The sequence below is a fragment of the Alosa alosa genome, chromosome 6 (genome assembly GCF_017589495.1).
Source record: "Alosa alosa isolate M-15738 ecotype Scorff River chromosome 6, AALO_Geno_1.1, whole genome shotgun sequence".
In the NCBI taxonomy this organism is placed as follows: Eukaryota; Metazoa; Chordata; class Actinopteri; order Clupeiformes; family Clupeidae; genus Alosa; species Alosa alosa.
Window position 1 is genome coordinate 18,327,806 of NC_063194.1, and position 25,000 is coordinate 18,352,805.

Here is a 25,000-nt window from a genome sequence, read left to right on the forward strand (position 1 = left end):
AAACAGGTAACTGAGCCTCCTGGTGACCTGCTCAGATGGGACAATGTTGTGTGGACAGCGGCCACCTCTTCTCCCATGCAGGCCATAATGGGCACTCTGAAGGGCGTTTTTGAAGTCGGGAGAACCATGAAGTCTCTCCCACACAGGCACGATTGGCAGCCGACTGAGGCTGACAGGTTTTGCAATGATGTGTGGTCCCCTTTCGCCTTTGTCCTTGCCCATCACCCCCCACCCCCGCCTCCAAATAGCCATACGGGAGGTTATCCTGAATGCACATAAGTAATCTCTCCCCCTGCACACAGCTCATGCCTGTCCCTGAGCAATATTTGTACCCACTGCATTGCTATGTGCATCTTGTTCACTTTTGTGTGGGTAAATTACCATTTACTGTTCCCAGGATGGGTGTCACAGACTGCCCCTGGTTAACACGTCGATGCGGCTTGGCACGATTGTGCCACTCCCTGCAGGTTTGTTTTCTCTCTCCTGGAAAAAAAAAGTGTAATTTGTAAAATGCAGGCAGCCAGCGCACTGGCATCTGCATTAGCACCTTGCTTGTGCCTTCTCCCAGGACCTGGGAGCTGAGGACGATGCCTTCCCTTCACACCTCGTTACTTTTCTATCCTCCTCTGACCTTCTCCTACAGGCATACACACACACACACACACACACACACACACACACACACACACACACACACACACACACACACACACACATTCAGGTATACACACACACACACACACACACACACACACATTCAGGTATGCACACACACACACATATTGCTGGACACTGGAAACTGGAGACCAATCAGCACCTCTGCTTCACCCAGCTCCCTCAGCACCCTGAGTGTATGGTCTGTCTCAGTCTCCCTAACAATGTGGGGCTCACCACTATCATAACATATCATTGTCTTCCTATGTCAGGGATGACTATTTACCTTTAACAAGCATTTATATGTGCTTGTTGCTGTGCCATTGGGTGTGTGTGTGCATGCATGTGTGTATGTCCCTCCTGATTTTACTCCTAAGTTTTGTTTTATTTTCCTCAAAAACCAGACTGACCTTGAAGAAAATTCAAACTGTCAAGGGCACGAGGAGACTGACTTTTTTTTATTGCTTTTTTTCCGCTCCTCCTTTTTCCAGCTTTCATAATTGACAGTGTGTTGCTTGAGTGCGACTCAGTGGTCAGTTCTGTTCAGAGGCAAAAGCCTGGGCTGGATCAGCTTGAATGCGCTGAGCCTTGGGAAAGGAAATGAGGTCCTCCAGGTGAAAAGACAGAGAACAGAGAATGCTCCGGCAAGGTTACCGGAGGTTGGTTCGTGATGATCTCTGGGTCTGACACTGAGCATTCACCTTGACTGGGTCATTTATTCACCAGCCAGTGTCTGGGAGAGGGAGAGGGAGAGAGTACAGAAAGAGGGAGAGATGTGAGACAGCGAAAGAGAGAGAGAGAGGTGGAGGACAAAAGGCAGACCGTAGCAGAGAGAGTGAATGTGTGTGAGAGAAAGGGAGGTAGAGAGAAACTGCACACCTTTTGTGGAATTTTACACAAGGGAAAGCCAGTCACCATCTATTTTACTCTGATTATCAGGGCTCAAACGGAGACGTGAAGACCACATGGCTGCTTTTATTATGGGGGCTTCAAAGTCTCGCCTTAGCCAGGTCACACCACATGTATTTCTTCAGGACCCGTTGTCCAGGGTCATCACATATTTGTCCCCCCTATGCGTGTGAGTGTACAATTTGGCTGCTTTATGCTCTCAGTCACATACATTCAGAATGCCTTCAAAATCATGAAGACACTCTGACCTTCTCTGTCATACTTTTTGCATGATAAAATCATGTGAATTGCCAACAACATTTGTTGACAGCTGCTCCTTTCTTAACTTCAGTTCAGATCTTTGCCAAATTTAGGAATGTACAGGAGCCTGTATGATGCGTGTGGTGAATCAAACCTGGTAGGTCCTGGGCCTCATGTTTTACCAACGTTGTACAGTACGACTTAGGAAGAGAGTAAAATACATATCAATTGACGTTGGTTGTTCTCAACAGCCCAGTACCTTTGGCGCATGGCACAACCAACCGAATCCATTCCTAAACTGATTTAAAATAGCCCGTTTAACCTCAGCAATATACCTGACACTAGATGTTTTGAGCCGTTCTGCGATAGGTGCAAGCCGGAGACAGAACGCTGAGATGGGGACAGGTGAGTGGGTTTGTGGGATTTTCAGTGGTGGGAGGAAAGCGTGTTAATTGGTGCCGTCTTGCTCGGCCTTGTCAGTGGAGGCCTTTCATGGCCTTTTTATGCCTCCCTCCTGGGAGAACTGAGGAGGAGACTGCTTCCCCGTAATGAGGCACTGCACTGGGCTGCAGAGACCAGGCAGGGAGGGTCACTTGTGGGCAATTAGGGAGAAATAATGAGAGCTCTCTCTCTCTGTCTCTCTTCCTCTCTTTCCTCATATCCCTCACTATCTCTGTCCTTCATCCCTCACGCATTCTATATTTCCCCTAATCCCCATCACCCCGTCTCTCGTTTTCTACCTTTCTGGGTGTATGTCTCTTTCTCACTCTCTCCCTTTCCATATCTGTCACCTTGCCTCTCTCTTGTTTGGTCTCTCTATCTCTATCACTCTTTCTCTCCCTCTGTCTTTCTTTCTGTCCCACCCCGTCTCTCCCTGTCTCTCTCTCCTTCAATGCACTTCTTTCAGATCAGGGTTTTCACTCAGGGGAGCTCTGGCAATTGTATCCTTAGGGCAGGAGAATGCATTCTCCTGCACTGAGAAATTAGCATTGCTTTTCCATTTAGAGAATAGCCTCTCAGTTATATGTGTTTGCCTGTTTGTTTGTATGTGTTAATTTGTGTTGGTTGTGATCAGGAAATATGTTATATTAATAATTATTTTCTATTTCATTGAATCAGTCACAATCTAAAATGAGAATAGAGAAATGCTCAGTAAGCAGTTTCAATATATACTATGTATTTAATAGTTATTGATTTTTTATGAATTGTCATATTTTCGACACAATTTGATCATTTTATTTCCAGTCATGGTGACATAGCAGAATTATTTGAGATTTGAAACTCACAGAAAAACAAAAACCCCATAAAATATTATTACAGTGATAACAGAGGCTAAAACCTGCATTATACCAACATCAAAAAGTATACATAGGTTTGAATGGATATAGTGCTTGTGAATGTGCCTCAAAGAGTGACAGCTTAAGCGTAGAAGCCAAATTAATTTCTCACATAGCTAGCATTGGAAATACACATAATACTCAAAGAATGAATAATTGACATGGGCTAAAACAATGCTAAACTTTCAGCTCATCCGTGACAGTGAGCTGAAGGAATACCAGGTCAGTGCCCAAGGCTGAAAGCTAAGACCAGCCTGAGCTCCCTGGTTGTTCCCAAGCCTGTTTCTCATTCAGGCTCAGTGTCTCTCCAGGACGGTATGTGTCAGGGGAGAAATTTCCATGTCTCTGGCAGAGATTGACGTGCTGTCTGTCACTAGACGCAAGATCACTCAATAGCCACTGCACTTATTATCCAAATGGGAGCAAATCAAAATCATCTCCACTTCTAGACACAGGGGCGGTGCATCTTGTCCTGAGTGATTCCATGTGATTCCATGAGACTCATGAGGCAAATTTCTTTAATTCTCCGTTTTGATTGAGTAACAACAGGTCAGGAATGGGTTTTACAGTAATGAATGTTCACTAAGCACGAGCAAGCTTGTTTCATTTATATATATATATATATATATTTTTTTTTTGTACATCTTCATGATTACCAGGTGGACTAGTATGGGTGTTTTGAAGATGGTTGATCCAATATAGCAAATTAGTTAAAGTCTCCTTCAGAAAACAAATATTCTTATGAAGGTCAAATGTATAGAATTACATTATATTAAATTAACAACTGTATTCAGTGTCTTCTGTAGTCCTGTGCCCCTGTATTATTGTAACTATTGCAGCATTATTGACACAGTACACTTCCCTAGTAGCTCTCTGAAAAAAAAATGCTATGCTATAATTTCTAATTTTTTTGTTATTTTAGTGACCTCACGTTAAACACAAATGGCTCTTAAAAGATTTGCCCTCAGATTTTGTCGCTGTTAGTTAATTTGTATTGTATTTCCTTCAAATGCTTTGCACAAAAGAACTGAAAGTACATGACTAATGCAAGGATTGCTCACTTGTACTTCATGAATGAATGTGACTTTGATGTGCTGCAGGGTGGCCATGAAGGCTTGGGCACCATTTTCCCTCCCTGCACCTTGTGAATGTTGTAATTAAAATGGACCAAGCTCCATCTGTGCTCAATTACCTTCAGCATGCTTTAAAAGGTCATCTAAATAGAGAGGATTAGCAAAACGTTTGTGTAACTCATGCACATGTACACTGCTATTATCGGTACTATAATGCCTGAATACCAATCAAGACCTTTAAAAGTAAATGGTAAACTGTAAACAGTCAATGTGATATTCTGCTGATTTAACTGCAGAATATCACTTGAAACATCACTGTGACGTTTCAAGGTCATTTAGTCAGTGTGAATTCATATCAACCTAGCTGCTTCTGGAAAAGAACCCACACTGAGATTATCAACCAGTTCCTCTATCCACATAGTTTTTAAACATGTTCAACCGAATTCCTTGTCCTTGTTGATCTCATAATGTGATATCCTTGTATATTAAAAATAATGTCTTAAAAAAGACGCATCTATTAAAATTCTGATTATGGTTATAGCAGGTTTAGCAGATTCATGGCATAGCATTCATAGCAAAATTATACCACGGCCCATTGTTGAAAGATTTAGCGGTGTATTAAGATTTAAATAATTTCTTTATTGGCAAATAAGAAGACATCACTGGATGGATATCTGTCTTACGGCTGGAGAGTTGGCTTCAGAATACATAGTTAATGGTCACACTTAAAGTGTAACTCCGAAGTAAAAACAACCTAGGGTCTATTTATGCGGTCCATTCGATAAAATGTAGTGCTGCGCAGATCTGGATAAATCTAAGGCATGCTTGTATTGAAAGATTAAGCCAGATCTGTGCTGAAAGATCGAACGTACCTGCTGATTTGACGATACCAGACCAGGAAGCCATGGAATTTTCTTCCTACAGAAACAGGTCTTGTTAAAACTTCTTTGTACACAATACTTTGGTTTGTCTGTAGAAACCATCACCACACTACCACAGAAGTGTAATTATATTTTCAGCATTGTTAGTGGTATAAAATAGTGATGTGGCACCTTGTCCTTTTAGCATCACTTCCATTCCAAGTCCATTCAGTTATAATGCAAATAAATGGTCTTGCTCAAAACGTCACCAATGAATGTCATTTTGCTTTCAATCAAAAGTTTGAAGTTGTTAACTACCGTAAATAGACCCTGGGTTGTTTTTACTCCAGAGTTACACTTTAACATCTTAAATTATGTTTATCACAGAAGTCCGACTGTATGTTGTTTGCAAATTGAGACAATTAGAGGCTATATTTATCTGTTTGATTACATTGTCATTTGTCTGGAATGATTGGTTTCAGAGGTCAACTCTCTGAAGGTGCTTTGCATTACATGTTAGTGCTTGTCAAAAAACTTCCAACAGAACTCGCAGTGGATTGTTTCTGGTGCATTCTGATAGAGTTGCAACTGTTATTGCTGATGTTACCAATGGTTGTTGAGACTCTGAATTTGAAACAGACAAAATGATAACCTTGATACTCTGTCACTCTGAAACAACAATAAAATGATAACGTACAATTAGGGATGAGAAGAAACACTGAAAATGTCTATTGAAAGAGACTTTATGCACCTTTAAACAATACTGAACACATTTTTCTATGTGACATCTATGAAGCCAGTGAAATGGTAACACATGAAGTAAGATTGCAATACATTAGCCTGAGGCTGTTGGGTAAACAACTCAGAAAAAAAAAATCGACAGTATATTTATATACAAGGTCTGCCACAGTGGACATTTTGGATATTTTTAGCCAAAGACAGCACTCTCGAAAACAAACCCTCCTAAATTATAATGACATGATTTGTCTTTCCTGTACCATGGTGGAGCAATGGGCAACAACACTGTGTGATAATGGCTGTGGCCAGGTGAACTGGGCATCTGGTCTGACCCTGTTGATTGGGTAGGTTGGCTGTTGAGCCCTCGAGGAAGGCCTGCAACCATCGCCGCTTATGTTAGGAGGGAAAACAATCCCTCAGCACTAAAACCCCATCTGCAGGCCCGTCAGACAGAATGTGTGTGTTTCTAAAAAAATGGATGTTGGATTGTAAGATGGCCAAGGGAGTGTGTTAAACTGATAGAAAATGTAAAGTGCTATAGTCATGGGTGTAATGCAGAATGATTGTCTGTCTCCGCTCTTTATTGGCCAGTGGATGGGTGTAATGGAGATAAATGTTTTTGTTGGCTGTTGCTGGTCCCTGGTGCTGACCTAATCTAGCCTTCAGTCGTCTCTTGCACACAGATGACCAAAACACACACACACACACACGCAGGCACATAGAGAGAGAGACATACATACAGTACACACACACACACACACGCACAGGCTCAGTGTTCAGACAGCTTGTGCTGTGAACAGAGGTTCAGGAGAAGGTCCTTGGGTGCCTAACCTGGGTTTTATGCCTTAATGACTCCTTGTTACTCTCCCAGCCAGTTCCCAATTGCCACCGGCACTTCCACCCTCTGCGTCCATTAGGGGCAGGGAACGCCGATCGATACGTGATGCAATTTCCCTGGAGAATGAGTACAGCTAGTCCGCCGAGGTGTTCTGGGCCTCCACTCCCTCTTTCGTCACAACCCCGTCATGTTTTTCACTCCTCCATCCACCATTTCTCTCTCTCTCTCTTTCTCCCTCTCCTGTATCCACTAGCCACTGTTGAGCTATTTTTTGCTGCCATGTTGAGCTATTTTTGCATTGTGCCGTATAAAACCATTTATCTAATTGGATCCAAATGTAATGGTGTTTGAAACAACTCAAGAGGGCAGCTCATCACATAGACAGCTCGGGCTCAGACAGTGTGTGAGTCATCAGAAAGCCATAAGTCAGCAGCTGGAGGTGGCTGTCCTTTGGTCTGTTTGGTCTCTGATGCACATATCTGTCTTTATGTAAAATATTGCCATCTCCTGAGCTGTGGCGGAAACTCTCATGAGATACCTTTGAAAATGTTTGTGACATCAATCAACCTAATCTAAAATGTAGTGTGAAGAGAACCATTCAATTTTAGATAGCTTTGCCGTTTTCAAAATAGGAAATGTTTTCCTTGAAATAGTACAAAGTCCAGTAATCTATTGTTAGCACAGTGATGGTATACATTCTACTTATCTATTTTGCTAGGCATTTTTCAATATTCACTACCGCTGCAACTTTTGTGATAATAGCTGTTTTTATTTGCATCTGATACAATCAGTTTTTTTTTACCACCTTTGCATTTTCGTTTGCTGTCTTATCCAGCTCTTCTTCTCTTTGCCTCCTCTCCGTCACAACGTCACTGTTAGTCAGGGCTTGTCTGTGTGGGCTTTTGTAACAGGAGCCATGATTCACCCTGATGCAGAGACACACTTAAAAAGAGTCTGGTCAGATCGATAAAGAGACCCATTGAAAGAGGGAACGGACTTCTTTAAATGCCAACAACTTGGTTAATGATCGCGAGCATCAGGGTGGCGAGTCTCTGTTCTGTAGTTTGTCTCCATGACAACGTGTTGTAAACATTGTTTACATAGTGTTGTTGTGGTTTTGAAACTTGGGTACATTGACAGCCAATTACTGTGTGATTGTGAGCTATGTCACATGTAATAGCCTGTGAAAATCAACATGGACCAGAGGCAGTATATAGAAAAAAATATTTGAAAAAGTCTGCTTCGATGTCACTTCTTTTGATGATGATGTGTTTATGTTTTATTCTTCTGTGTACAACCTAGATTCACAGACAACAAACATGTGGAATGGGAAACTATCTAAACCAATCATTGAAAAACAAACAATAATATATGAAACAATCACTTGCCTTAATCTTACGAGTGGTTCCATATGCCCACTTATGACCTGCATGTGTGGCTCAACATGTTTGGAAATATTCAACAAAGACAGTCCTGCCCACACAGGCTTTATGCAAGGTGAAATTATCTTTAGATTTAAGCAACAGTTATCATTTATGTAACAGTGTTTTATGAGTCCCTTATGATAATGTGCAAATGTCCAGGAATGGCATGCAATCTCACATGCAAATCCTAAAAGAGGGCACACTCTTCATTTAAATGAACGAGGACGCTGTATTGGCATTTGCCCTTAATGGCACAATAAATAGACAGTATGCAATAGTTTGCCACTTTCTGTTGAAGCATGTTTTTCATAAGCAGCTAATACTGGTATCATTTTCAGATTCATTTTCACAATGTAATGTCATGCGATAACACACCTGCCATTCCAACTAGTTGCCAGGACAACATCACCAACTATATTGTCAAAAGACGCGAATTAGCATGCTAGCCAGCCTTTAATCAGTGCATGTTCTGCTGTTCTTCTTTTTTTGTTTTTTGACCAAAATCCCTTTTGAGCAGAGGTGTAAAAGTCCAGTTTCAGAGCGAAAAAGTTTTCCCCTGTCCACACGCAAACACTGAAACAGAGTGAAACACTTTGGTCGGAGTTTGGGTCAATCGGGTGAATGACTATCCATTTGCGTACAGTCATTTGAACTATGCCCGCTGATCACGCCTCTTGTGCAGTAGAAAATACATAGCGGACTCCCCAGACCAATGTTCAATCTTAAAAGATTGAGCTTGGTCTGGTGAAAGCCAGACTAGCCAAAACACATAAAAAAAATCTCCATTTCAAAAATACCTGGTTACGAGTGGCCTTAGTGAAATCACCTGTGTTAAAGCCCCAGGTAGAACCAATACATGGTACGACTCTTACTTTCTGAAGCCGGACTTTTACACCTCTGCTTTTGACCAAATGTGTCCGTGTTTTATGAATATGACTGAAAACTATTCAAGATACATACAAATGACCTGATCCTGTTGGTCATACAGAGGTCCCAATTACCTTGTGAAGTTTTATTTAAAGTAGGTCAATTTCAAACTGACAGGACTGAAAACAGGCCTTTCATTTTTTAGATCTCAGACGGAGAACCATAAGACATGCAAAGGCCTTTTTGGCCTGTCAGTGTTCCAGCTCATCTGAATCTCATTTCGTTGTGAACTGCTGACAACCTGTAGTTCAGACATGTTTAATTGATGTAGACCCCTAAACTAGAGTCTTGACTTGCTGAGGCATCTCTATCACTTAAAAGATGAAAGTGAGGAGCAGTAAGGGCGTCATTAAAAAAAGAAAGAGAGAGAGAGAGAGAGAGAGAGAAAGGGAGAGCTGCTGACAAGAGAGGGGCGAGGCAGGAGAGAGAAGGACTGAAGGGAAGAGAGGAAACTTTCTGGTCGAGAAAGCGGGAGGAAGAGCGAGTTCAGTCGGTGGTGTTAAATAATTTACCCCTCAGTGATCAGACCAGATCTAATTAGCCTTTGTTCTCCTCCTATAATTGGGGGGTCGGGCTGGTGGGAAGGAGGGAGGGAGGTAGAGGATGAAGGGAAGGGAAGTCATGGCTGAGGTGTTTGGCTGTGAAATGGGATCAGAGACCAGTGGGGGGCTGCCCACTGTGCTCTCGCAGTGAGGGGCTTTGTTAAAGGGCAGCAGGAACAGGGTGGCTGCTGTGGCATCAGCACAACAGGCATCGCTGGTGTAGCATCCAGGGTGACCGGGGACATGCCCACTCCCACACTCTCTCTCCACACACTTGACTCACTGTGAAAACCTGCCTTTGGTGCTAGTGGGGCTCCTCTTTCAGTTGTTAAAGTGGACTAGTCTCTGCTTGTTCAGAGATTGAGCCTATGCTTCAGATTTCTACTGAACAATTTCTTAAAAATGAATTGATAATAAAATATATCTGGGAAAAATATGGTAAAGCATCATCACTGTACCTCGGACACAGTGCAACGTTTCTGAACACACATGATACAGGCTTTAAGATACAATTTGTCAGAAATGTACTCAAGCGTCAAAGTAACACTAGCCTGTCTGAACTATAGTGGTTATGATATAGTCCCTCTGCTTCCCTGGAATTAATAACAGAACCTCTCTTAGAGATGATCGGGACCACTGTAATTACCTGTAATTGACCAACTACCCATGACCACAGATTTCGCATAATCAATTCCAATGTCCACTCAAAACATCAAGCAAGGTGCATCTTTCCATCCATCCATATTGCTGTCTGACGTTTTCCATAGATAGGTCACAGCCTTTTACAGCCCATCCAGACACTGGACCAAAATAAATGTCTGAAGTGGAAAATGGCACCTAATGGCCCCGCAGGCATCGGCTTTCAAGCCCCTCAATGGCAGTCTGGAAGTCTTTGTTCAGCACAAACACATTTTCTGGAAAATAGGTTTATGTGCAAAAGAGAGTAAGAGATATATTGAGAGGGGGATTGAAAAAGACAGAGGGAGACAGATGACGAGCAGGGTATGACAGAGAGCGAGATGAAGAAAAGGATGAGGTGGGTGCTCCGGGGTGGGGGGCACCAGACAAGGAAAGGAAGGATATAATAGCAAAAAAATAAAACCAGTCCATCCACATCTGAAAATGGTGGACCGAAGCTGTGATTGGTCTCAGTGTGGCTGTGGGGCTGCAGGGGTGGTAAACTGCTGAGAACCACCCAGATAATGCAGCTGGAGGACCACAAGACTCGGTGTTAAGAATCTGTGCAGGGTGTCACAGCCTCAACCACATTAAGACCCCGTTTACACGAGCATGTGTATTTTTATAAACGAAGACATTTCCCTACGTTTGAGCCTTTCATTTAGACGCAAACGGAAAATTCGCCCCGTAAAACGGTTATCCAAAAAAACTCTGGCCAAAGTGATTTTTTCTGAAAACTTTGTTTATGCGTTTGGTTGTAAACTGTGGTAAACGGAGTTTTGGGCAGCCAACATCACAGTATGCGACAGAAGTACACCAAATGTGCGACCGATGTTTACATTTACATGTTCTCACGTGCGACTTTTCAGGGTTCTGATTGGTTAATGTGAGCTTGAGCTTATCGTTAGACTGCCACTGTGGTTTGGCGTGCTCATGACAGCATGTATGTACACGGGTTCGTGTAAACACATTTAAAAAAAAAAAACGGTCTCGTGTAAATGCAGTTTTATTTGCAAACGTAGATGGCCAGATATTCATTTAGGAAAATACCCTGCTTCGTGTAAACGTAGTCTAAGCAACGCTGAGAGGAGGAGGGGAGGCATGGTGGTGTGGTGGGGAGGTGGAGTGCCAGAGAGACAAGGGGACAGGAGAGAAAAGAGAAAGAGTGACCGGCATCCTGCAGAGGTAATTTGCCTTAGGCCTTAAAGAGCTTACTTACACTGCGGGGCGACTGACACACTCTGGCTGACGTGAGGGGAAGAGAGAGACAGAGAGTGTGCAGGGGAAAGCACATAGTGAAAGCATTGCTGAATTGGTGTCTTTGTCTTGCAGAGAGAAGGGTTGTGCAGCAGAGGGAGAAAACAAATGAGGGAAAGGTAGAGAGATGAAACAGGCCTGTATAATGACTCCTCGAGAGCAGCTGCTTGATGTTAAACAGCCATCATCGGGCTCCTCTCTCTCCCACGCCCTTTCTGGCTCCCTTTCGGCTCCATTTCCAATCTTCACAATCTCCAGAGGTGGGACAAAGTCAGTGATTGACAAGTAGCAAGTAAGGCCCAGGCTACACCTGGTCTGCAACTGAAACATTCCGTTCGCGGAGCGTGAAAATAGTTTTAGAAGGCTGGTCTAAATGTTTCCAATGTACGCACCACTATCACATCTGGTATAGCCAGTTCCATTGATTGTTGCAGTAGTCGCTCAATGAATGGAACGCTTCAGTTACCTGCAGTGTTTCCACTAGATTTTTTTAAAACAGTGGCGGTCAGCGCACGTCAGGTTAACCCATGCATTAAACCACATTGTCACTTGAACGCTTGAACATACCAGTAGTTCACGTTGACAATGTAGAAACGCTTAGCTTACTTCATTTATGACAGAAATTAAGTTTTGTGCCAACACGTTGTAAAAACACAACCCACAACACTGCCTTTATTTGGTGCAAATCTCCTTTACTTTATAGTCCGCGATTCACATTAGGCCTACTAGGCAATCACCGCGAGTGCATACAAAATGTTTTGCAATTTACCTTCGTTACTACCAGCAGTTTTTTTACTGCGTCGACTACGATTGAGTCGCGATCTAATGTAACAGTGGTGTCTTCGCGGAGACATCCTCTCCAGTTTCATTTTGCTGTTGTTGCGAGCGAGCTTAGGCCTATAGACTACGATATGGGAAATACTTTATCCGATCAGCTTCAGAAATTAATGGGTTTTCCTTGGCCTGTGCTACACCTTTCCACCAAGTTGTGCGAAAATTGTAGTTTTTGCGATGTTGACAAACATACGTAGCACATGGAAGCTCTTGATAGCGCATGCCACTAACGTCTATAAAAACAATATATTTATGGAATAAAACTAGACAGGTACCTCGGATTAGCATTGCTGTTTATTCATAAACTGCAATTTTCAGCAGCCAGCGGAGGGCATTTAGCCTACTATGCTTCTGGACAATATTTTGCGTCCCCCCTAATTCTGAAGCAGTAGCACCGCTAAATGAAGAGGAAACACTGAGAAGAAAGTTAATGCTTTAAATAGGCTACATCAATACAATATGTAATATGTGAACTGAAACTGGACGGGCCATAATAACCTCTGACTAGTTTAGGCTACTTATTGTTAAATTTCAATGTGAGCAGCAGCCAACAAGGGAGGATACGTCGCAGGATTATTTAAAAAGCAAATGTGCGTCTGCCCTGATTCTGATACCGTGGCGGTATTAATTAAACCGTGGGGGGCTGCCATGCTGAAATAAACATAGAGGAAACACTGACCTGCCCAGGGTAGCCTCCCTGTAAGTCTTAAGACAAGATGATGAGTCAAGTCCCAAGTCAAGACATGGGTTATGGAGATTACTATACAGATATTCTGGTCCTATGCTGCCTCATGTGTTAAGCAATAGGGATATAACAATATGCTCAACTCACGATTCGATACGATTCACGATTTTACGTTCACAATGTGATTATTTTTAAATAAGCTGCATTCAGTGTTTCCCACAGGGAAAATGTTAGTTAAAAGGTATTTTCTTCTCATTATTATAAAAATTACAAAGAAGTCCGCACACTAGAGCTCCATTATTTTTTTCTTTTTATTCACCACATGTTCACCATATTCATTACCTCTCAGTAACAACGTGAACAACGCACACACTCATCAACCAATCCTGAACAATCTATTCAGATGAGGGTGTGACGACGTCTAGTATAAGTATATATGCTCTTTTGATCCCGTGAGGGAAATTTGGTCTCTGCATTTATCCCAATCCATGAATTAGTGAAACACACTCAGCACACAGTGAACACACAGTGAGGTGAAGCACACACTAATCCCGGCGCAGTGAGCTGCCTGCAACAACAGCGGCACTCGGGGAGCAGTGAGGGGTTAGGTGCCTTGCTCAAGGGCTAGGTGTCTAGTGTGTCTAGTGTCTAGGTGTGGACGAGAAGAAGTGAACTTTTAGTTCAAAAGCAGTGGCCTTTCTATCTATGGGTAGGCCTACCATAGGTTATACAGTATGTTGTTCAACAATGAGCTAGGTTAATAGATGCAAGCAGTTCTGATTTGGTTACATGAAACGAAAAACAAAACAAAATACAAGAGATCTTCAAATTCAAGTCACAACGATATCAGTGCATTAGGCTGAAGGACTACTGTCTATGTCTATGTGCACTGCACGTCTGACTATTTCAAAACGACTCACTCTCCACACATGCTTTTCTCGTGCTAAATATTCATCTGCTTCCCTTCTGATTCTTACTCAGAATTTTTAAATTACATTTATGAGATCTGCGCATTGAGGCAGATTAGGCTACTGTCTATGAGTGCATCTGACTGTCTCAAAACGAAAACGCAACCGCATGTTATTTATCAACCAACAACCGAACAACTAATTAAGGAAGCACGCACCACACCGTACCTTACCTTCAATCCGAAGTAAGCCATCATCATTCATAGAGAGACATTCTGTATCAGTGGCAGATTAAAACTAGCTACATTTATTTGGAAAATTAACTAAAGCCATGAAGCCATGCAAAAAAAAGTGAGTTTAACAGTTTATCCTGAAGAGTGGATAGGCAGAGGGGCCTTTCAAAGAAGGCAAGGAAAGAAGAAGAGAGAATGATAATTCCAAATAACAGGCCATAATGAATACTCTGCAAATAGGCTAAAATAAATCAATTGATATACCCTATTTAGGTGTGTTGACATTTTTGCATACACACTTTTCCCTATTAGCAAATTTAAAATAGAAACCACCTGTGAGTAACAAAGAATGTTTTAGGGGCCCAATACCCCCAATACCTAACCCCCGTTAATTTTTGCCCTAACCCTCAACCCTTTTAGCCAGGACCGATGCGGGCTTAAAAGCGAACGATGTAGGGCTAGGGTGTCGCAAATAAGCATACTGTATTAAAATTTCGAAATATGTTGGAATATGTTAGTTTGATGCACATCTGATGGACTGTTGAGTTTTGAACATTAATGTTAGAAAATATCTCCGCGAAGCTATCTGATGTTCGATATCTGTTCATGATATCTCAAATAGCGTTATATATCTGAGTCTGCCCATCAAATGTGTGTTCGTTCATATATATCTGATAACGGAGTGCAACCATGATAGCACTAGTGCAATAGGTGTTGTTTTTGACACATTTTTTAGGTGAAAAAACTTTACCCAAGTGTTATATCGAGCTGAACTATGACATGTAATCACAAATCCTAGTAGTTTGCAAAGTTTTTTTCATTCATTCCTTCATATTAGATTAGACATATTTGACATGTAATCACAGGATATCAACATTGATTCCTTCTTTAGCATATTTAGCATGACTGACTTTGACTTTAGCTAACAAAGTGTTTGCCATGAGCGTAAACAAATTTAGGGCGGGTCCCACAGCCTCCCATCGAGTTTTCTCTTCTGATTGGAGCCACAAACCCCTTCTTTTCCCTTCCCTTTCTTTTTGTGGCAAAATACTAAACTGCAAATCCTATTGTTGTTGTTGCAAAATACAACACAGCAGCTTTTAGGCATGGTGCCTGCTCATTGAAGTAGCCTACTGTTCTGTAGTAGCAAAGTGCCTACTTCCTAAAAAAGGGCGTGGACGTTCTGGGACTCATTAGCATATCGCTGGTGACGAGACACTGTACTCATGTTCCTGAATGAAAATAGTAGCAGGCTACTACCGGTAGACACGTCGACGCTGCGCGTGATGTAGGTGAGCACGTTCGCTACGCTAATTTGCATATAGTGGTGTCCCAATTCATAGGGAAAGATCTTACCCTCCACTTCCCTTGTCGAGGGGGCTTTAATGTTGAGGGCAATCAAAACCAAGTGGAAGTTTTAAGGGGGGAGAAATAAATTTTCAGATTTTCTGTCCATGTAAGGTTCGAATCCCAGCTACATCACTAGTGCATTGTTTCATTTTATTTTTTCCCGTTCATACATCATGTGTCGTATTTGTGTGGATAATGCTTAAATGGACATGTATTAGACATAAACTGATGATGTTTTCAGCGATATCCATTGTTTTGTCTCACTTGCAAACACTTCTGAAAAATGTGAACCTCTTTCAGGGATGGAGGCAGAGCAGAGCCCTCTTAAGAAGTAGGCAGGGTCTTGTTGAATATTCACTGATTTTATGCAAATATCACCAGTTAACTAGCCTGGCCTCTGCCTGCCTACGTACTTCCGCTCAATTTCTTTTCCCTACAGTACTCCGTCTGGAATAGGTTGATTCACCCTCGTTTACTTCGGCAGTTGGGCAGCCGAACCAACCAGCGAACAGAGAGCGTCCCTGAGACCGATTACGTTACACAGGCATGATGTTTGAATTACTACATCCCCGCCCCGAAGCAGCTGACCGCTTGGAATACATCAACGTAGGGAGCGAAAAGGGCTTATACATATGAAATCTTTGAGCAAATGTGTATAAAAGGCGCAAATACAGTAAGGTTGGTGCGAGTTATTTTAGCTCTTTCTAGTTTAGCCTATTAACAGGAGAGTCACGAACGAAGTCACAGTCGAGTAGGATGTTATATCGTCAGCTAAACTTTAGTCATACCTTAATTTTGTCACTTGAAATACGAACGTACCCGAGTCAAACTTTAGTTTAGTAGGCTACATGGTCACGTCAAAATCGCTATTTTTCAAACACTAAGAAGGCTCGACATAACATGAAACTTTGATCGAAGCATCATCAGTGTCTCTACACATAAACTCAAGTATTGAGAACATTGTTCGTGTACACATAGTTTACTAAAAAGAAAGATTTTGGACAACTCACTCCTTGCAAGATGGCAGCGAGCAGGAAAAACAAGTGAGTTGTTCAAAACCTTTCTTTTAGTAAACTCTGTGTACACCAACAATGTTCTCAATGCTCGAGTTCATGTGTAGAGACTTCGATCAAAGTTTCATGTTGTATCGAGCCTTCTTAGTGTTTGAAAAATGCCGATTGTATCAAAAAAGTAGTGGCCCTATAGGATTCCCATTCAAAAGGTCATTTCACCCGAAAACGACAACGCATACAAGCTTAAAAGTGGCGCTTTGGACGTACTTATGCATTTATATGAAAGTTTGACTTGGGTACATTCACAAAACACTGTATGATGCATTTTGACGAGAGTTACGCAGATGAAACGTGTGATTGTTTGCTGATAAGATGCACGCTTGCTTGTTATGGGCGTGATGCAGAGAAACTTCTCTGTATGACGAAACGCCGGTTGTTAGTGATTGGTTCAAAGCGGTTCAAAGGAACTCCAGTGATTTTAAACCTCAAACTGTGTCCTCCCACCCGGAAATAAACGTTTGCCTATGGATCTAGGCCAGACTCTCTGCGAAGTCAGACATGATCACCAGCCAAACTGGCACACCAGATGCAATAGCAATTTAGCAACCACAGTCCTTGCTTGCATGATTGTGAATGTTTGGATTAAATGTGTGTCCTGAGGAGGGGTGTGTCCGTTGAGACAGAGAGAGACAGGGGCAAGGAGAGGCTGTGTATGGTAGGCTACTTCTACAGGCTACTCTTTGTATTTGGTAAATGTGCTTTACAATGAAAGAGCTATGAAGTTATTATTTATATATACAGTGATATACGCAATTAATTATTTTCTCAACTGTTTGTAATTTTCACCCGTGTGTAACAATTTTTAGCTGATTCACAGTGCATCGTTACATCCCTATTAAAGCTGCAGTTGGCAAGCCTGACAGATTGAGGGGACTTAGCCAAAATTTTTAATGTTTACAACTCTCATGACCCTCCCCAACTACCACCGAGCACCCTCTCATCGAGTTTGTGCTCATCAGTGCGCACCAGACTGCACCAGACTATGATTGACAGTCAGATCTCACACAGCCCTGTTCTGATTGGACCAGAAGAACCGGAAGCTGTGGATTTTTACAAAACAAATAACAGGCTATAGGTGGAGGTAGAAGTGCCGGGTTTTTTTCTAAAACCGGCTGATTTATGTTGTTCTGTTGGAGCATAGTGTCGGTTTCAGTGAATATGATCAAAAAAATCTTGCCAACTGCAGATTTAAGCAAGGTTGGATGTTGTTGCTTCAACATCTGTAACCATCACCATTTTGGTCCTGCATGTGTAGTCTTTGAAACCAAATGCAATAACTAGAGCCTTGTCTGTGCATCAGATCATATGGCCAATATCAGCACACTATTTTCAAGATAAATAAATTTTATATTTCTATAATCTATCTATTAAATATATCAAGTCAAAGACATCAAGTCTGAGTCAAGTCTAAGTTATTCTTTGTCAAGTAATTCTGAAGTCATCCAAATCCTGACTCATGTCCAAGATATGTGACTCGAGTCCACATCTCTGTGCCAGTTGTGTGCTCCATTTTTACCAGTATTCCTCCAGGTGAGGTGGCAGCTGCTACCCTTAGCTGGGGTCAGTTGTGGCTGTCGAGGACGGAGCCGTACAGTAAGTGCCTGTGACATCCTCGGCCCTGGTCGGGCAGGGTGAGAGAGTGAGTGAGAGGCGCAGCATCTGACAGCATTCCTGACAGTCACCTCCAGGCCCTAGAAACTTCCCCCTCCGTAATTGCATCCCGTGTCAAACTGTGACAAGTCAAGCCTCAACCAACACTAATCACTGGCCGGCTGAAGCCATCACCTCTGTCTTGCCTGTTTCTGTCTGTTTCTTTCTCCCTCCCCCCTCTCTGTCTCTGCCTGTCATTCTCCTCTGCTCTCATTCTCTGTCTCCGTTTCGTCACTTGTTTTCACATTCTAACTCACTCAGTCTGGTTTACTCTCTCTCTCACACTCTCACTCTTTCTTTCTTTCTTTCTTTCTCTCTCTCCCTCTCCCTCTCTCTTATTGATTATTTTCCTCTCCCACCCTGTGCCTCCTAGTTTTTGCCTTCTCTCCCCCTTTCTGCATTTAGTCTCTTTCATTCTTGCTCCCTTCTTCTCTTTTTCCCTCCATCACTCTTTTTCTGTCCCTCCTGTCTGTGGTCTTTACATCTTTGACTGTGGCTGAGAGGGGGCCCTGTCATTAGCGGCTTTCTTTAGCAATGTTGTAATATAGCTGTTTGTCAGTTACTTCGGCTGTCATTGTCACTGGCACTCACTGTCATGCTTGTTTACGCTGTTCGTTTTGCTAATTCTCAGTTAATTACTAATCAAATCATTGAATGGAGAGTGATTCACAGAGGACAATTAGAAGATGATTCACATATTTTCCTCCACCCTGGCAGTGCTCAGCTGGGATGCTGTTCGAGTGCTATTTAGAGTCGTTGCGAACCACAGCTCACCAGCCACCTGTGCAGATTGTGGAATGTCGATGATTGTGTGCGTACGCGTGTGTTTGTGTGTGTGTGTGTGAGTCAGTGTGGATGAGGGAACTGTCAAGTTAAAGAAGAAGTCTGTTGTGTGTACTTGAATATTTTCATTTGTGCATGTGTGTGTTTGAATGCTGTTGTGCCAGTGTTTGTGTTTGAATTTGTGTGGTGTGTGTGTGTGTGTGTGTGTGCATGTGTGCCTGCCTGCCTGCGTGCGTGCGTGCTTGACATGCTCGTAGCAGCTCCCTGTCTGTAGCAGATTGAGGTGAGAGTGAGCAGGTGGGGCTGGATGTGTCTGGGTGCCACGGTAACTGGATGTGATAGGTGGCCTCTGGGGATCTCAGCCTTAGAAGTGCTAAATGAACAGAGCCAAGCAATCACTGTGTGTGTGTGTGTGTGTGTGTGTGTGTGTGTGTGTGTGTGTGTGTTTGTGTTTGTGTTTGTGTGTTCATGTGTGTGTGTCTAATTTTGTGTGCGTTTTTGTGAATCTTGTCTCCCCATCTGACTACAAATACTAAGACACTGAAATTCTCCAAAAAATCATACTATACTAAGTGTAAATACTATATTGTGCTGCATCTTATTTGTAGCTATTTGAGGCTTAATTAGAATTATCATTTATTTGCTATGCAAAATGCCCAGGTAACTCTGAAAATTATCCTGATAATTAATTTGATCAAATGTCAGATTATGATTTTTTAATAGACAGTGAAATAGTCCTGTCACTAACATTGTCAGTCTAAGTTAGATATAGACCTATAGTTCTCCTCAGTGTCCAAGTAAATTGTGAATAGTGAGTATAGCCAGAGGCAGGCCTACTAACCACAGTGTGGCTACTGGAAATGCATTATCAACTGTGAATGCTGGAGTCTTTACCCATTACATTACATGCTGAAGTGGACTTCATTCATTTCCAAATAATAGAGGAATGTTTGGCATTTCTTATTTCACCTAGTGGACACTGGCATGGAATCCTTTTGCTGCGACTCGGTGTCGGTTCTTATCTTGGCCAAGGTAACTTTCAGTGAGTGCATTAGTCAGTCCACAGTTGGCAACCCAACAGCAAGACAAATAACAATACAAAAGCATAAGAGTGAAGTAAAACGAGTTGTGAGCAATGCGACCTGTGTTCATCAATGCGCTCTAGAGAACTGCCTACTCATCAAAGGGTGATGAGTCACGGTGGGAAATTGCTTCTTGCCGTCTCAATCTCAGGGGACAGCTAATCAAATATCTCTGACCGTAATTTGTGTCTAGGTTAATGCATGTGTGTTTGCTTTCAAAGCTCTATATTTTGGCCAAGGTCTCACTGGTGTAGGGATCAGACAATATTGGCTACAGTAAAGTACTGTATGAGGTGTTGCCTGGCTACGGGCTCTTTTTAGCTGCAGACGTTCTCTGCGACCTTGGCTGGACTGAAGAGTGTGACGGTAAACGTCTGAAGCTGTCCACACACGCACACGCGTGTAAAAGCATACACTCAATCACGCAAGCATTTACACAGACACACACAAACTCACACACACATTTTGCTCTGACTCTCATATATGTAAATACATACACACACACACTCTACCATACTCACTCTCTGTCTCTTACTCACACACACGCACACACACATTCTGCTCTGACTCTCATACATGGAAATACACCCCCCACACACACACACACATACACACAGAGGCCTCTGTTTGTTGTTATGTGTGGAGGGGACACACACACTCCTCTTCATCAATGTGACTCTTAGCCTGCAGCCCTGTGTATGCCTCCCTATGCATCCCCATCTCCCCTTTCATTAACGAGATGGAATGCAGTTAATTTAATTAAGGGGGGAAATTGCTAACGGCTTTCCCAATGTGAGAGTAGATTTTGTTTTTATGTGTGTGTGAGGTTAGGTATCACTTCTCTTTGTGTGTGTGTGTGTGTGTGTGTGTGTGTGTGTGTGTATGTATGTGTGTATGTGTTTTGAGGACAACTTATTTGCTGTGTCCCTTTGCGGACACTGGCAGCAGGGGAGCTGAATCACATGCATGCATACAATAATGCAACATATGGGTGTGTGTATGAGTGTGTGTGTGTGTGTGTGTTTGTGTGTGTGTGAATGTATATCTGAGTGTGCGCAGCAGAAAGAGAGTGTGTGCACACACACACTGTCATGCTGTGCTCTTGCCGCAGGCCAGTGGCGGGTCGGGCACGGGTAGCGGGGTGCCGGGGAGAGTCGCTGGAGCTGGAGGTGAATGCCAAGGAGTCTGGGAGACACTCCATCAAGCGGGACCCCCCACGGGAGAGCCAGCCAATGAATTACAGATTAGATCATTGTTACAGGATCATAACAGGGATCTAATTGCCAATTTCTCTTTTTAATTGAATTTGGTGGAGTGAAGAGGACGGAGAATAGGGTTCCTGGGACGATGCGTCTGACTATGGGGGTCGGTCGGAGCTCCGACTGGCGTGTGTGTTTGTGGGTGTGAGTGCGAGAGGGTAAACACACTGTTGATGTGAGAAGAAAACACAGCACTTTAGCTTAAAACCGAACAGTAGTACAGAACATGCTGTAAACTGAATAATTGATTTTATTGGTATATATATATATATATATATATATATATATATATATATATATATATATATATATATATATGCAGTATAAGGGTCACATAAAATGGGGAGATTTTAATGATCTTTGAATCATTTGACCTGCAGCTGTCCCTGAGAGTTTAAAGGGAAAGTGTGCACAGATGATATCAAACACGTGGGGCTTCTACTGGGTGCACGTTTTCTCTCTGTGGTGTGGTGCCACTGATCTACAAAGCTTTGACAAACATTATTATTAGTGAATGAATGTTGTGTAACCATTTGTACCACAAGTCCTGTAATGACTTACAAGGGGAGTGCTTCCTTAACATGCAAAGTGTGCTTCTTTGTCCTTGTGGGAATGTGCCCATGTGCCTTGTAATGTACATACATTTAAACATGTATGCAAACACACACACACGGACACACACACACACACACACATGGACACATGGACACACATGCACACATACACACAGATAACCTCCATCCTTTTACACATTCAGTTATATAGCCCATATTAACATATGTAGCCACACACACACAGACACACACACACACACACACAGAGAGAGCTCTGATCTCAGGCTGGCGGCCTCTGACTAATGGCCATAATGGGACCTCCATCTTGCCACACTGCGACCCCGCTGTCGGTAATTGCAGTTTGTCCTCATCCTCTGACAACAACCACCCACCCGCCCGCCCACCAACCCGGACCCCACCCCAAGCCCAGCACCGTCCACCAGCCCCCCCTCCCCCACCCCCCACCCCCATCACCACTATAAGCCATCAGTCAGCATTTAGAGCCGTCAGCAGAGCCCCCTAATGAAGCCGGCTGCTGTTTTTCCTGATTATCACCCAGTTAAAGAAGAGCAGCTCGGGCTAAGGCTGACATCCCTTCTAGCATCTCCTGCCACTGACAAGTCTCCTACTGCTGCAGGGGCTATGGTAATTGAGAGGGAAAGGGAGAGAGGGTGAGGAGGAGAGGTGTGTGTGTGTGTGTGTGTGTGTGTGTGTGTGTGTGTGACGGTGACTGTGGCAGACACATGCACACACTGTCCACGGGTGTGTATTGTGTCTGACTATATTGAGTTAGTGTGCTTGTGTGGACATCTTGTGTGTGTTTGTACAGTATGTGTGTGTGGGTTTATACATATAAATTCCTCAGAGTCTGTTGTGATTCATTTGTGTGGATATCCTTGTGTATGTGTGACTGTGGATGTGTCTACTTTGTGTGTGTGTGTGTGTGTGTGTGTGTGTGTGTGTGTGTGTGTGTGTGTGTGTGTGTGTGTGTGTGTGTGAATTGTAGAGGGGAAGTGAAGTGAAAAGTAGAGTGGTTTTGGGAGTTCACACTACCTGGCATCTATAAGGTGCACAGGAAAAGCTTCAGAGCTGCTCGGAGCTGTCATCAGGGCCTCAGCATCTGTCTCTCCTGCTCTACCGATCTCAGTCCCCCCCATCCCTCCTCTCCCGATTACCTCCATCTTTTCATATTTATGTCCCTCTGCATACTATAATCTCACACCCACTATCTCCACTCTCTTTGTCTCACTGTGCAATGTTTCCCAGCACTGTTAGACATGTGCAGCAAATGGTTTTGTGTGTGTGTGCGTGTCTGTGTGTGTGCGCTTGTCTGTGCGTGTGCCTGTGTGTGTGTGTTGTTTGTGTGTGTGTGTGTGCGTGAGCGTGGACAGCTTCCCCACACACCTGTGTGAGGACATACTGTGCAGGCGGCTCTTAAACGCAAGCATAACCGGTTACACCAGCACACCACTGAGACCAACGCTCCCTCTCCTGGACTGTCAGACCAATCACAGGCTTTCCCTAGCATCCTCTCCCTCTCTCTCCCTCTCTCTCCCTCTCTCCCTCTCCCTCTCCGTCTCGTGCTCTCTCACCCACTCACACACTCACTCATTCCTTTACTCTCTCTATCTCTCCGTCTCTAGCCTCCCATCCCCCCGTCCACACCTCCACTCCTTTTCCTCCTCCTCCTCCTCCTCTGGCAAGCTGAGGAAGGGAGAACCCCGTAGCCCAGCACAGGGATAGCAGCCGACAGAGAATGCACCTCTGACACGGAGCCATACAGCAGCACAGACAACCAGCAGCGGAAGCCCTCTGTGAGTAGCCCCTGTTTTTTTTCCACCTCTCTCTGTGTTACACACACTCACACACACACTTCTCTCTCTCTCGCACTCTCTTATTCTCTCTCTCTGTCTCTCTCTCTCTCTCTCTGTCCCTCCCTCATCCTCTCCCTTTCTGTTTCCATAACACACATGCACAGACACTTACAGTAGAAACACACACATAAACACATGCACACAGGCATGCTCAGTAGACAGTCTGACTAAACACAATGTGTGCACTGACAGTCTATCAAACATGCAAACACATGCATTCAATGTAGTAGTATTGATGTATTTTAGCTTTTTAAATCTCTGTATTTATCTGTACACATGCAACCAGCAATTAAAACAGGGAAAATGTCTGTTGAAGTGTTAGTGTTATGTTCATGTGCATTTGTACAACATCTGTGAAGTGTATGATGACGTGAAGTGTTTTGCTGAACGTTTTCGTACTTTTTCTTCTCTTTTTTCCTCTTTTTTCACTGCTTGAGTTGTGTCACTCTTCTGAAGTATCAGTCACGTTAACCGTAATGTGCTTAGTGAAAGTGCTTCGGACTCTTCTCATTCCCAAAGCTCAGCCCATGTGATAGAACCAGAAGGCAGAATTTACAAGTCAGCTGTAGATGTTCCTTGGGCTTGTGTGTATGTGTGTGTGTGTGTATGTGTGTGTGCTCTTGGTAATGAATGTGTTCAGCATTGCACAGGCGAGACTCAGCCCACCTCGGGTCTGTCTGAGGCGAAAAGGACTAATCACGCTCCACATCTTAAGCAGACACCATCGATCAGTCCGGGACTGTGAGGGAATTCGTGCCGCTTTGCTGTTTTCCTTCTTCTCTCTCATTCTCCTCCAAGGTGGAGGGAATGATGTTTAAGAAACGAGATGAAGGAGGAGTACTTGGGTGGAGTGAAGAAGCAGAGGGTGGTGGGGTTTGGGGGAGCTAGAGATCTGGGGTTCTTCCTAGTCAAGAGTATCAGGAGTCTTTCTCATCCAGCCGATCAGCACTGAGGCAGAGCACCAAATCTTTTGAGTATATGCTTCTAGTTCATCTCCGGCTGCTGAGGCGATTTCCTATTGTGCTCCCTCTTTCCCTCTCCCACACTCACTCACTTTCTCCCCCCTCTCTCTCTTTTACCCTCGCTCCCTCACTCTCTCTCTCTCATTCTGAGTGCAGGGAGTATAATATGATAGCCGGCTCACACCCGGGGAGGCGCAGGCAGTGGATCTGTTCTGAGGACACAGATTGCATTTCCCCAGGAGAATACTCCTGCTGTATTAAAGGCACTCCACGCGC

General features: G+C 43.4%; 1 long non-coding RNA gene across 1 annotated transcript in view; it reads left to right on the top strand.

Moving 5' to 3' along the window:
• LOC125296766 overlaps nucleotides 1-25,000 on the top strand; it is a 275,524-nt gene that overhangs the window by 89,684 nt on the left and 160,840 nt on the right. Inside the window, exon 5 of the long non-coding RNA XR_007193851.1 lies at nucleotides 23,532-23,702. This is a non-coding gene — a long non-coding RNA (uncharacterized LOC125296766). The remainder of the gene's footprint in view (nucleotides 1-23,531; nucleotides 23,703-25,000) is intronic.